This window comes from Phoxinus phoxinus (genome assembly GCF_949152265.1).
Source record: "Phoxinus phoxinus genome assembly, chromosome: 7".
Lineage (NCBI taxonomy): Eukaryota > Metazoa > Chordata > Actinopteri > Cypriniformes > Leuciscidae > Phoxinus > Phoxinus phoxinus.
In genome coordinates this window covers 25,787,615-25,798,954 of record NC_136882.1, presented here as the reverse complement: position 1 = coordinate 25,798,954, position 11,340 = coordinate 25,787,615, and positions in this window count along the sequence as shown.

The window sequence follows — 11,340 nt, the reverse complement described above, 5'->3', positions numbered from 1 at the left end:
TTGAACTCAATTAAAATATAACGTATAGTATTTTGCCGGGAAAGGCCAATGAATACACCCACGTCGTCTTGCTTGTTACTCGCACGGGAACGATCCACCCACAGTGACACATGCTGCCGTTAGTGTGTGGTCGAACGCAAGGACACAGATTTCTGCCATATGGATTGTGAGGCTTGAGCTACAACGGGTTAAAGATGATTCTTGATGTCCTGGAAGAAATGACTGGCAAAACAATAACATTTGTGTGATGAAAAGACCAGCTTAAACCGGAATGAATTCTGGTTTGGTGCTGGTTTGTCTGGTGGACATCAGCCCACCAGCATAAAAAACAACAGCAATGCCGGGCTCTTTCTTTTCTCTTCATTCCGCTTCTCCCTTTATCTTTTTATCTCTCCCTCGAGCGTTCCCAGCATCATTCAATAAAATTTGTCAGTCCTGCATTCTCCCAGATGCAATAAGTCTTTGATACTGCAACCATTCCTTTCCATTAGAGTGGATTCCTCTTTATCAATACTGCATTTAAATGCTGCAATCAATAAACAAATTATTCACTGAGTGTGGCATCTTTTCCCTGCTGTCTCACGCCGAATAGTTCATTAGCCCATGCCAATGCACTCTGTGGAGTGGAAATATTTATACGCACACATGCATTCAAGGTATCGACTAAACATGGCCAAAAGAGCACTGCTAGTTTTGACATTAGTAGCCTACTATTATGCAATAATTGCACACATAGTTAAATAGAATTTCATCACTATCCGAGTATTAAATATTATCAGAGTTTACAAAACAGCACGTAGCAGCCATGCAAGAGTGATAACAGAAACTGTCTTATTATACTATAACACTGAATTGTACCAGCTATGATTATTTATTTTACTTATATATATATATATATATATATATATATGATTATCTGTGTATAGTAATATAATATAATATAATATGATAGTTAATAAATTATATGTGTCACAGGGCTGGTTGTGTAAACATACAAGAAGATGAAGGCAATAAGGTAATATTTAATAAATCCGAAGGGTAATTCAAACTGGCACAGAGCAACATACAATGCACCCACAAAAGACAACACCGGATCCAAGACTGAAACAGAACTGAACAAAAATGCAGGTGATAATGATGGTGATTGATGAGTCCACAGCTGAAAATCACCAGTGTCCATGACAACAAATGAGTGATTAAGGCATATGATGACAAAACACAAAGAGTCCAAACAAGAGTGATTGTGACAATATGATTATATGATTGTAATACTTTTTTTAACAGTTTTTCTCAGTCGCTTTGGTACATTTCTGAATTAGATCAGAATTGAAATTCTCAAAACTGTTCAATCTTCACATCATTGTGTCACTTGTGCACATCAAAAAAGCAGTTTCTCATTTCTTTAAACAAGTTGCAAGTGCTTTGGTACATCATCATGCAAATGATTATGTACAATTCTCTGCTGTTCCCTACATTATCAATTGTGTATGTCATGTTGATCAACATGTGTAGTCTCACCCCCCTCAACATTTAGCCATTAGTTCATAGCATAAGTCTTTACATGCAAAATGGTTAAACAATCTGTCATGTCATAATATATGTCATAATATAGAAGATATTGGGTTGTGATGTGGATGAGAATTTGTGGCCCAACAGACAGGAACGTCAGGAGGTGTAGGAAGACTGCACTGTAATTCCTACAGCACTGCATGTGCAGATGTTCACATTTTGTTTTTTTCTTTGTGCTATGCAGTGCTGTCTTTTCCTTTCTGTATCGCAATGACACGGTCTGTCAACAAATTACACTACAAACAGTAAAATCGTAAATGTGAATCTTGTGTCTCAAATCTAATTCTCAATTCAAATTCTAATCTTGTCAATCAAACTCCCACACACACTAAGGTGTAACCTACAATTTACAATAATTGTCATCAAAACTTTAGCCATAGTTTACATCAGAACATCCCTCCAGAGTACACTGTTATATTGACAACATGACTAAGCAATTTGACTGTCTTATCCGTACACAATGACACAAGGACTTGTCATTCTGATGGCACTGACATGTTCATTGACACAGATATTTACTTTTGAGAGATGAACTAAGTATTTTGAGCAAGAGACTGGCTTTTGCAGGTAATCCATGGTGTTTTGCTATTTGTACGAATTGTTTTGAGAAATGCACTTACTGCTTTGCAAATGTCGAGGATGATTCGAGAAATGTACCAAAGTGACTGAGAAAAACTGTAAGCACAGTTGGCATGGTTATCGATTAATGTGGATTTTACAGCTCAGTAAATTTGATATTGGACAAGTTTGATGAGAAGTATTTGAGTCGATATTAAAATCTCAGACTTTTGATTGGAGACTTTGATATCCTGGTACAGTTGAGGGCAGTTTGAGACGTCACCGAGATCTCTAGAGGACACATGTGAGATTACCCGGGTCTTTATACCCAGCAGATGATTCTGAGAAGCAGAAGACCTCTCAAAACCTCAATTTGCTCTCGATTTAATCTCACAGCTGTTTAAACAAATGAGAAGTTAAATAGATCTCATTTGTGATATTTCTTTTCTTACGGTAAGCTTCTTCTTCTTCACATAGGCCTGGTGTAGGTATAGTTTCAGTTTGGATACAGAAAAGTTATTATATGAAATGGAAACTATATCCATATCCTGTACAAAATGTCCTCAATATGCTAAATGGCTGAAATGCTCACCATGCTGTAAAATTGAGTGACAGTATGGTACAGTTATGTATTCCCAGGTGATGCCTGCACAGATTTTACATACCCAACAGCTCAGCAGAACCCGGGAAGAGCATGACTCAGAGAAGCGCTCATACTGCCAAATGAGGATGAAAGAGACACTGGTTTAATCCACCCAGTAGATATAAGGAGGGGTTGAGAAAGAGAGAGAGAGGTAAGTCCTCACAAACTGTGTCCTATTCTCCCTTGAAAAGCTGCAGGGTAATTCACTCTTCTGAATAGTGAACTGTCCACTCAAATAACTCAAGACTCATGGTGATGTACCAAGATCCTCTCTCTGGAGGATTAGGGGCAATATGATGTGCATTTTTATGTGAAGGTGGATTTGTGCGTGCGTGCGTGTGTGTAGGTGCGTTGTGCTGTGTTTAAACGTGTGTGCATAGCAGATCTGGTCTTAGTCTTGAGGCGAGCCGAGTGTGACCCACTTTCCCTCTGAGCTTCTCTGCTAGAGATGCACTCAGGCAGGCAGGCAAGCACACACTCTCTCTCTCTCTCACACACACACACGCACACACACACACACACACACACACACACACACACACACACACACACAGACACACACACACACGCTAAACGCCAACATCAGAAGACCGAAAGGAGGGGAGATAGAGAGAGGGAAGGAGCAGGGAGATGATGATACATAGCCGCTGCTGCACTCTTCAATTCAAAAATCAATCCCTGTTCCAAACCCGCCCCTCCAGCACTTTGTCATGTGCAAAAACACAGCACCCATTTTGCTGGGGGATTTTCATCCAACAAGTAAGCACAGCTGCACCCCTGTGTGTGTGTACTTGTGTGTGGGCGTGCATACGTTGCATATGCATGCGCAGAGAGTCGTCAACTTCGGCTACATGCCAGCGTGCGAATCCTCCATATAAAACAGCCTATATACGTTAATAGTTCATTTAATATTAATGAGTCCCAAGTGTAATTGTATCACTGGGAAGACCTGCAAGGAGATTACCCATCGAACCCTAACCGCAGAGCACTGCAGGCCGCTAATGTGTATTTATTATCAGGTCAGTGCTCGTAATGTTGCACACTAATAATGTTTGTTCCACGAATGCTGTCACAACAGCACTATTAAAATGATAGTATTCAAGAGACTTCACATTTAATCAAATTTAAAGTCACCATGAAATCTAAATAGACAATTCTTATTTTTTTATGGAATATTGTGGTTTTGTTTATCCATGCACATATTTTTTTTATATACATGCGCCCTCGTAATCTTTAATAAAAAACATTAACGGTAATACTTTACAATAAGGTCTCATTTGTTAACATTAGATCACATAACCAAAGAGGGAGCAATATAATTTTACAGCATTTTTTGTTAGGCAATAAAAAAAAAAAATGTCATTGTCATGTCAGTTCACAGTACATTAACTAACTTATTGGTAGGCCATGTTTACTAATAAGGTAACTAATGTGAACAAATGAAACATTGTAAAGTGTTATCACATTAACTTCTGCCATCCACTTTCTTTCATATGTGAAACAAGGAGATGTTTTTTGGAGAATGTACAGGCTATCAATAAAGCAAAAGCAGTCACCATAGGTCCTGTCAAGCTCCAAAATGACAAATGTTGTGACTCGTGCACTATATTCCAAGTCTTGACGCCACTAGCAAATTATTGACGAAGGTATTGAAATTTCAGTAATTATTCACTGAAAATCTCTCTTACTTCATTTACACTTTTGCATATTGAAAAGAGCAGCATTTACATCCTGCCTAAAATATTTTGTGTTCCTACAGGTAAATGATGACAGAATTATCACTTTTATGTGGACTATCGCTTTAATCATTGTCAACAGTTGTCTCAGTTGAGTCTATTTTAGTGATTTCTAATCGTTTGGACAAATATCTGAGATAAAGTTGATATTTAACAGTTTGAGATGTAGTAGATGAGATATGTAAAATATATAGACGTTTTACAGTTCTTGAGTTATGAAAGAGCAACTGCTGGGTATTTACAAGGGAACCTTTTTATTTTATTTTTTTAATATCTTCTTTTGTGTTCCACAAGAGTCCTACAGGTTTGGACCTACACAAGGGTGTAAATAATGATAGAATTTAAATTTTTGGGTGGACTCTCTTTAAGTTAATTTATTGAGCAGTTCTCAGCATTAAATGTTTTTGTGTGTGTGTGTGTTATTTTGCATATGTTGTCAAATGTTATGTCAGAATGGCACTGTCAGTTGCAATCGGCTCAATGTTGCCTATGTATTTGCAGGATTTCTAATTGTGACTGTATAGAACTACACATACAATTGTTCACTCACAAATCCAGCAGAGACTTTCAGGGTTTTTGAAGACTTTAATCCAGTGACTATTTGACTTGATGTAATCCCAGTGAAAGCCTAAAAAAGTGTTTTTGCCACCGCGCTAGTAGATGATTATACATTATTGGAAATTACTACTTGTAAATATGGTTTGGGTAAAAAAAAAAACATGAAACCTATAATTTAAGTGGCATAGATGTTATTATCAGTTTTCCGTGTGAATGTATTTTAGAGTTGAACATGCATTTTGCTTTGCATATGAAAGCTATTCCTGACATTATGAGTCTAGCCTCAACAGCATCATAACTTTTCATAAAGTATGTGGACACTGAAGCCATGCTTAAAAATTTATGAATGTCATTCATTAGGAGAAATATGAAACCAAGTGACATTTATTTAAAAGAATGATAGCAGAAGCACACCATTTTCAAGCAAAGCATTTCACAAAATGAAATTTTAAATTCATATTTATGTTTTAAGATTCCACTAGGTTTGATATGTTGCTATCTAAAGCAAGTGGCATCCGTATTTTTTTTTAAGCGTGGCTTAAGTGTCAAAATACTTTTTGGGGCCATTACTTTCTTTACTCCTCAAGAAAGACTATCAAAATCCCATTGAAGAAAATAATTAGCCTGGCGTGACCAGCTCCTTTTTATGTCCTCCTCTTGTGATTAGTTTTCTGATGCAGGTCTTTGTGAGTGCCACCTTAACGTAAACACAGCTAATTAGCGGAAAGGCAGATGTGAGCTTGTGAAGAAAGAAAAAAATCAGAAATGAGCAACTCATCGTGCGGCGTCAACTCATGTCAGCGAATAAAGAGAGGGAGCACAGGAAGCAGTCTCTAAGCTCTTTTTGGAGCGCATTAGCAGTACTTGATGAGTGGTAAAACGCTGCATTTGTCATTGTGACACACTCCTGGCCCCCACAGAGACAGACTGCAGTTAAAACTCAGCCCTGATAGATTACAGAGACGACTACATTCATAACCCAGCTGTATACCTCCACGTTGAGACGTCGCATACGTACGTCCCGCCTGCAGATGTTCAGGTGTTTATTGATGGATGCATTCGGATGCATGGAAATGGCCTGTTATAGCTTTGTTTGTTTATTTATTGTGTCTGTCTTTTTGACAGCAATCCATCTTGCTCTCACACCAGGGTCAGTGTGTGTGTGTGTGTGTGTGTGTGTGTGTGTGGCAAGGGAGGAGAAAGAGAAATTGCACGTCTTTCAAAGTGTAGTTCATCTTGTCACCAAGGAACAGATTTATCATAATGATGTGTCACTGTACACAAAGCATCATAACAAAAGCATAATGTCTGTAATGCAGGACAAACTAGACAAAATGCTGTGCATACACATGCAAACATGGCCTTTAATGCATTTGGCTAAGCAAAGACCATCAATAACAGTGATATGAGCCTCTATTGCAGTCATAAACAAGCTTTTTATTCCATTCTCATTCTCTGTCTCTCTCAGAAGTATCAATATGCCTAATGAAGAAGATTACAGGACATGCATACTTGATGTCCCAAATGATCTACTGAAATTTCCATTTCCATAAGAAACCCCTAAGCGGTGCAAAATACTCAATGCCGACATGAGCAAATCTCGTTTACCAGGGGCCTTTACTGTGAAGCCCGTATTGTGATTCTGTGAAAGACATGCAGTATTTTGTAAAGATCAGTTTAACTCACTTTTATATTGCACCGTGTTCTGCTCTGATTATGAAGTCGCTGCTCTTCAGTAATAAGGGAACGTATTCATTTTCTGTGCATTTAATACACATTTATTACAAAAATGTCTACCCTGACTATGCAGAGTTTTTTTGTGTGCTGCAGATGTTGCTCTTTCATATCTCCAGGTTAATGGAGTTATGTTTTATGTAAGCATCAATTCTCTCTCAAATCGTTTTTCATTTCATTTTCTCATTTGGACAAAAAAAAAGAAGAAAAAAAGATACCGCTGTTGACACAAGAATATAGATTCTTGAATAGAATATAAATTCCTATAATATGATTAATAATTGAAAAAAGACAAAATAATTCATAAATACTTTTAAATAATATAAAAATATTGAATTAGTATTTACTAATACTTATTTTAAATATATAATTTGGTCTTGTGAGATGAAAAAATTAAAAGCCAAATGCAAATAATGTGATGCTACCAACCATTTAATCATGTATAGTAAGGATAGCAAAATATACTGGGCTTATCAACTTTTTTTTTTCTAATCAACTTTTTTTTATGGAGAAAACCCTTATTTTTGTTGTTGATGTCAAAGGTTGTGCGTCTAATCATCTGTCTCTTGCAGAACCAAAATAAATTAGGTAGATGCCAGCATTAACGTGTTACTTGACATCCACTGTGTAGTTTTGGTGATTGTTTTCAAGGATCAATGTAAAAAAATTAATACAGCTTCACTTGCATCACAGATAAATGAGGTTTGTGGGGTGCCGACCACAATTTGTTTTGTGTTGTGATTTATTGACTGCCAAAAGCAAATTCAAGAGAAATATATAGAAACCAAAATTGACATTTTTCCAGTTTGATGTCTTGCTAGTGATTTTGTATTTTTTGGGCCTGTGAGTGTGTTCATGGTAATATTAATACTATTATCAATAATGTGTGTTGTGTGTTCCTGTCCAATGTAAAATTTGGGTCATGACGCAAAACCAGTTGAGAACCTGGGGCCGGTTGCATAAACGGCTAGAGTCTTACAAGTTAGTCATCAGTTTTATTTTTTACATAGAAATGTAGATTGGTCTAATTTGATACCCAAAAGTAAGACTGAATACCCCTAACTAACTGCTAGTTGTTCATACTAGTTCTTGAGACACAGTCTTAACATGATGTTCATGCAACTGGCCCCTGGAGTCTTTATCTCAGGGGAAAAGTCTGAGAAGCAGGAGACGTAAGCAAGCGTCTCCATTCGCTCTCCCATTAATATCATTGCTGTCTAGCAGAAACGCCAGCCATGTTAAAGAGATCTCATTTGCTTTCCTATGGAATCTAACTTCTGCACGAGGGGATTTTTGCTTAAGTGCTGTGCTGAATCTGTCCCGTGGAACGATATGAGGTTTGCCTGCAAACATCTTGGGATGTCAGCATCAATTCGGACTGAGTACTTCTTAAGGTCATAAAATGTTGACGTTGAATGTGTATTTTCGGCCGCTGCCATCATCCCACATTCAGGGCATCCATTTTTAGAACAAAAGCCATGATTTCATATCCCAAAATAACAGCGACTGTACACAGGAGGAAACTGTCTTCTGCACACACATCACAAAGCTGCTCAACTGAAGAAATGCAAGTTACAACAAACTGCTTCATCATTATCTCTCTCTCTCTCTCCTTCGCTTTCTTCTTGTCTTGAGCTCTCTTTTTCTCCCCTTCATCTTTCAGTTTCGCTCTCTTTCTGTCTCCTCACTCTCTCAATCCGTCCTTCCCTCTTTCTCTGTCAAGGAGTGGGCTTTGATTAAAATATATCTCTTTTTGTCCCTGAAACCTGACTCGGTGTGCTTCACACTGTACCAGCTCACATCATTATGCGATGAGCACCAAACAAAATCTGCTCCTCTTTGTCTTATTCTCGTCTGTGACTCATTCATTACCATGTGAAAGATCAAACTCGAGCACTATAGCTCTCACAAAGGAGAAGCACGCTAAAGCGAGTTTTCCAAGCCATATTTAAACAAACAAACAAACAAACAAACAAGCGAACGAGCAAGCAAACCACCCTGTGCTGCAACGCATCACGTCCTCGTTTAACTTGATTCGCAAGTTGGCTTATGAAACCGAATAGCTTATCTAGAGCATCTTGAGAAAAAGCTGGAGGAAATATTGTTGTTTCATTTATTTAAAAAATGGAGCCAATGTACCAAGGCATCGTCCTGGTCCTCTCCAGATGGATTCTAGGCAGCCTCATCTTCTTCATCCATTATTGATGAGTGGGGCAAAGAGAAATAGGTCAGAAGAGAATGAACTACATTCTCTTGTTCACTCGGATGTTACATAAATGATTGAGATTTATTGCTTCCACTGTCATATTTAGTCACTGGCCTCTGATCGCCTTACAAGACTGCCCTCGGATGATTGTTTGCAATATTAATATATGCACTTCTCTGCTTAGCCTTGTTCCCAGGTGTAAATAAGTCATTCTTTTCATGTAAGTGATAGGCAGAAGTGGAAGAAGATTTAGATGCTGAGTTAAGTGTAAACTCAATACCAGTTGCCCACTGCTTGATGGCAAAGATGGATGGATCATGCCCCAGGCCAATAGGGCCAGTGTCTCGGGACTTCTGTCGGCCAGTGTGCTCCTAAACCTGGGAATAAGGTACTCTGAATGTAAAATTGATATAGACAGATGAAAAATGCACCGATAAAACAAATGTGTTTATTGTGGTTTTGTGTTTATTTAGTGACATTAGTGTCACTACTGAAATTATATCACGCAAATGAGGGGTACACTTATTACACCTTCATTTCTCAGAATTGCTATACTTCTCGTTACTGTCCCAGTTTTGATATTCATTAATTTTTTATTTTACTGCAGGCTAAATGTTGCTGTTTTGAAACTTAGAAACTGGCAATGAATATAGAAATGTCAACAAATTATCACAATCTATCTATCTATCTATCTATCTATCTATCTATCTATCTATCTATCTATCTATCTATCTATCTATCTATCTATGTTTCGTGTTCATGGACTCTTAGTTTGTATTTCCTTGTTTCCCAGTATTTCTTTTCTGTGTAAGTCACTAGTTAGTTAGCTAGTTTACTGGTTTTGTTGTTCACCTGTGTTTTGTTGAGTTTCTTGCTAGTGTATATATCAGTTTCCTCAGTTCAGTGCATGGTATTGTCAAGTCAAGTCAAGTCATCTTCATTTATATAGCGCTTTTAACAATGTAGATTGTTTCAAAGCTGCTTTACAGAGATATTGTCTTTGCATGTTGTGTGTAAAGCTGTTTAATTTGTTACTCACCCTTTATAGATTACCTTATACTTTCTTTGTTTTATTTTGTTAATAAAGTTAAAGCTGCATCAGATCCCCATCTCCTCTTCGTTGCCTTCATCATCATCTGTAACAGTTCTATCATTCTATCTTGCTATCATTCTGGCCTAAAACCTTCAAACTTCAAGTTTTTTTTAACTGTTTTTAAAACTTTTAAACAAGATTTGTCAACACATTTTTTTCAATATGAATTAAAATTAATTTGAATTCTACTTCCTTAAGGTCCTTGCACACTGAGTCCAAAATTTTCGTACAACATTTTTGCACGTTAAAAAATAAATACGATCTCACGTTGTGTCAATCACATTTACACACTTTCTCCGAATATTTGTCCGTCATAAAAATTTTTGAACCGGGTTCGATTTTCTGCGTTTTTCACATCCGTAGCAAGCATTTAGAGAGGTGTTTTGACCATTTAGAGCTACCGAATGACGAAACGAAAATTTCGGACTCAGTGTGCAAGGACCTTTACACTCAAATTCGAATTGCAATTCTGCATCCTGTTTTTAACTCAATTAAAATTCAGGAATTGTTTCTGTCAGACCTAGCAATCCAGCTCACCAAGCATCTAAACCAGCTTTTACTATTTAATGGGCTGCTTCAATCACCTAAAAACCATGTGATAAACATCAGAATCTGGTTTTACTGTAGTATCTGTATTTTTCAGCCTGGCACAGACGTAATGTAAGGGCTGGACTGTGCTATCAGGGACCATAGAAAGGTATCTCTTCAACAGCGGTCAACAAGACAGCGCACTACAGGTCAACAAAGAGTGTCAGTGTGTGTAATTGTTTGGAGAGCTTCTACATGACTGTGTGTATGCCCTGAACCTTTTGGATATCACGCCAATTTTAGTACGTTATTGTCAGTTTGAGAAATGGGTTATTGTTCTGTATTCTGGAACAAAGTGCAATAATTCATTACAATGCTAATTCTGCTGATGACCTTTCTGCGGGTACGCTCGCCCGTTAACACACACGCATTAATCTTCCTCCCTAAATGAACCTTTATTAGAACAGTGTTGGTGTTCAGAGGGCTAAGACATCAATAAATTAATTAGAATAAATGTAATTAGGAGTTGGTGATTATGATTAAAGGTTTGTTAGAAAAGTCTGTCAGAGTGTTTGGTTTTGCACATTGTGTCGTGAAGCGTGCCTAGAGAATGCTCGCAGCTAGAGAGAAACTAAATGATGACTTGATTTCCTATGAAAACCACTATCACAATGCCATCTCAACCCTAGGCATTTGCTCTTAGGCTAAAAACTAA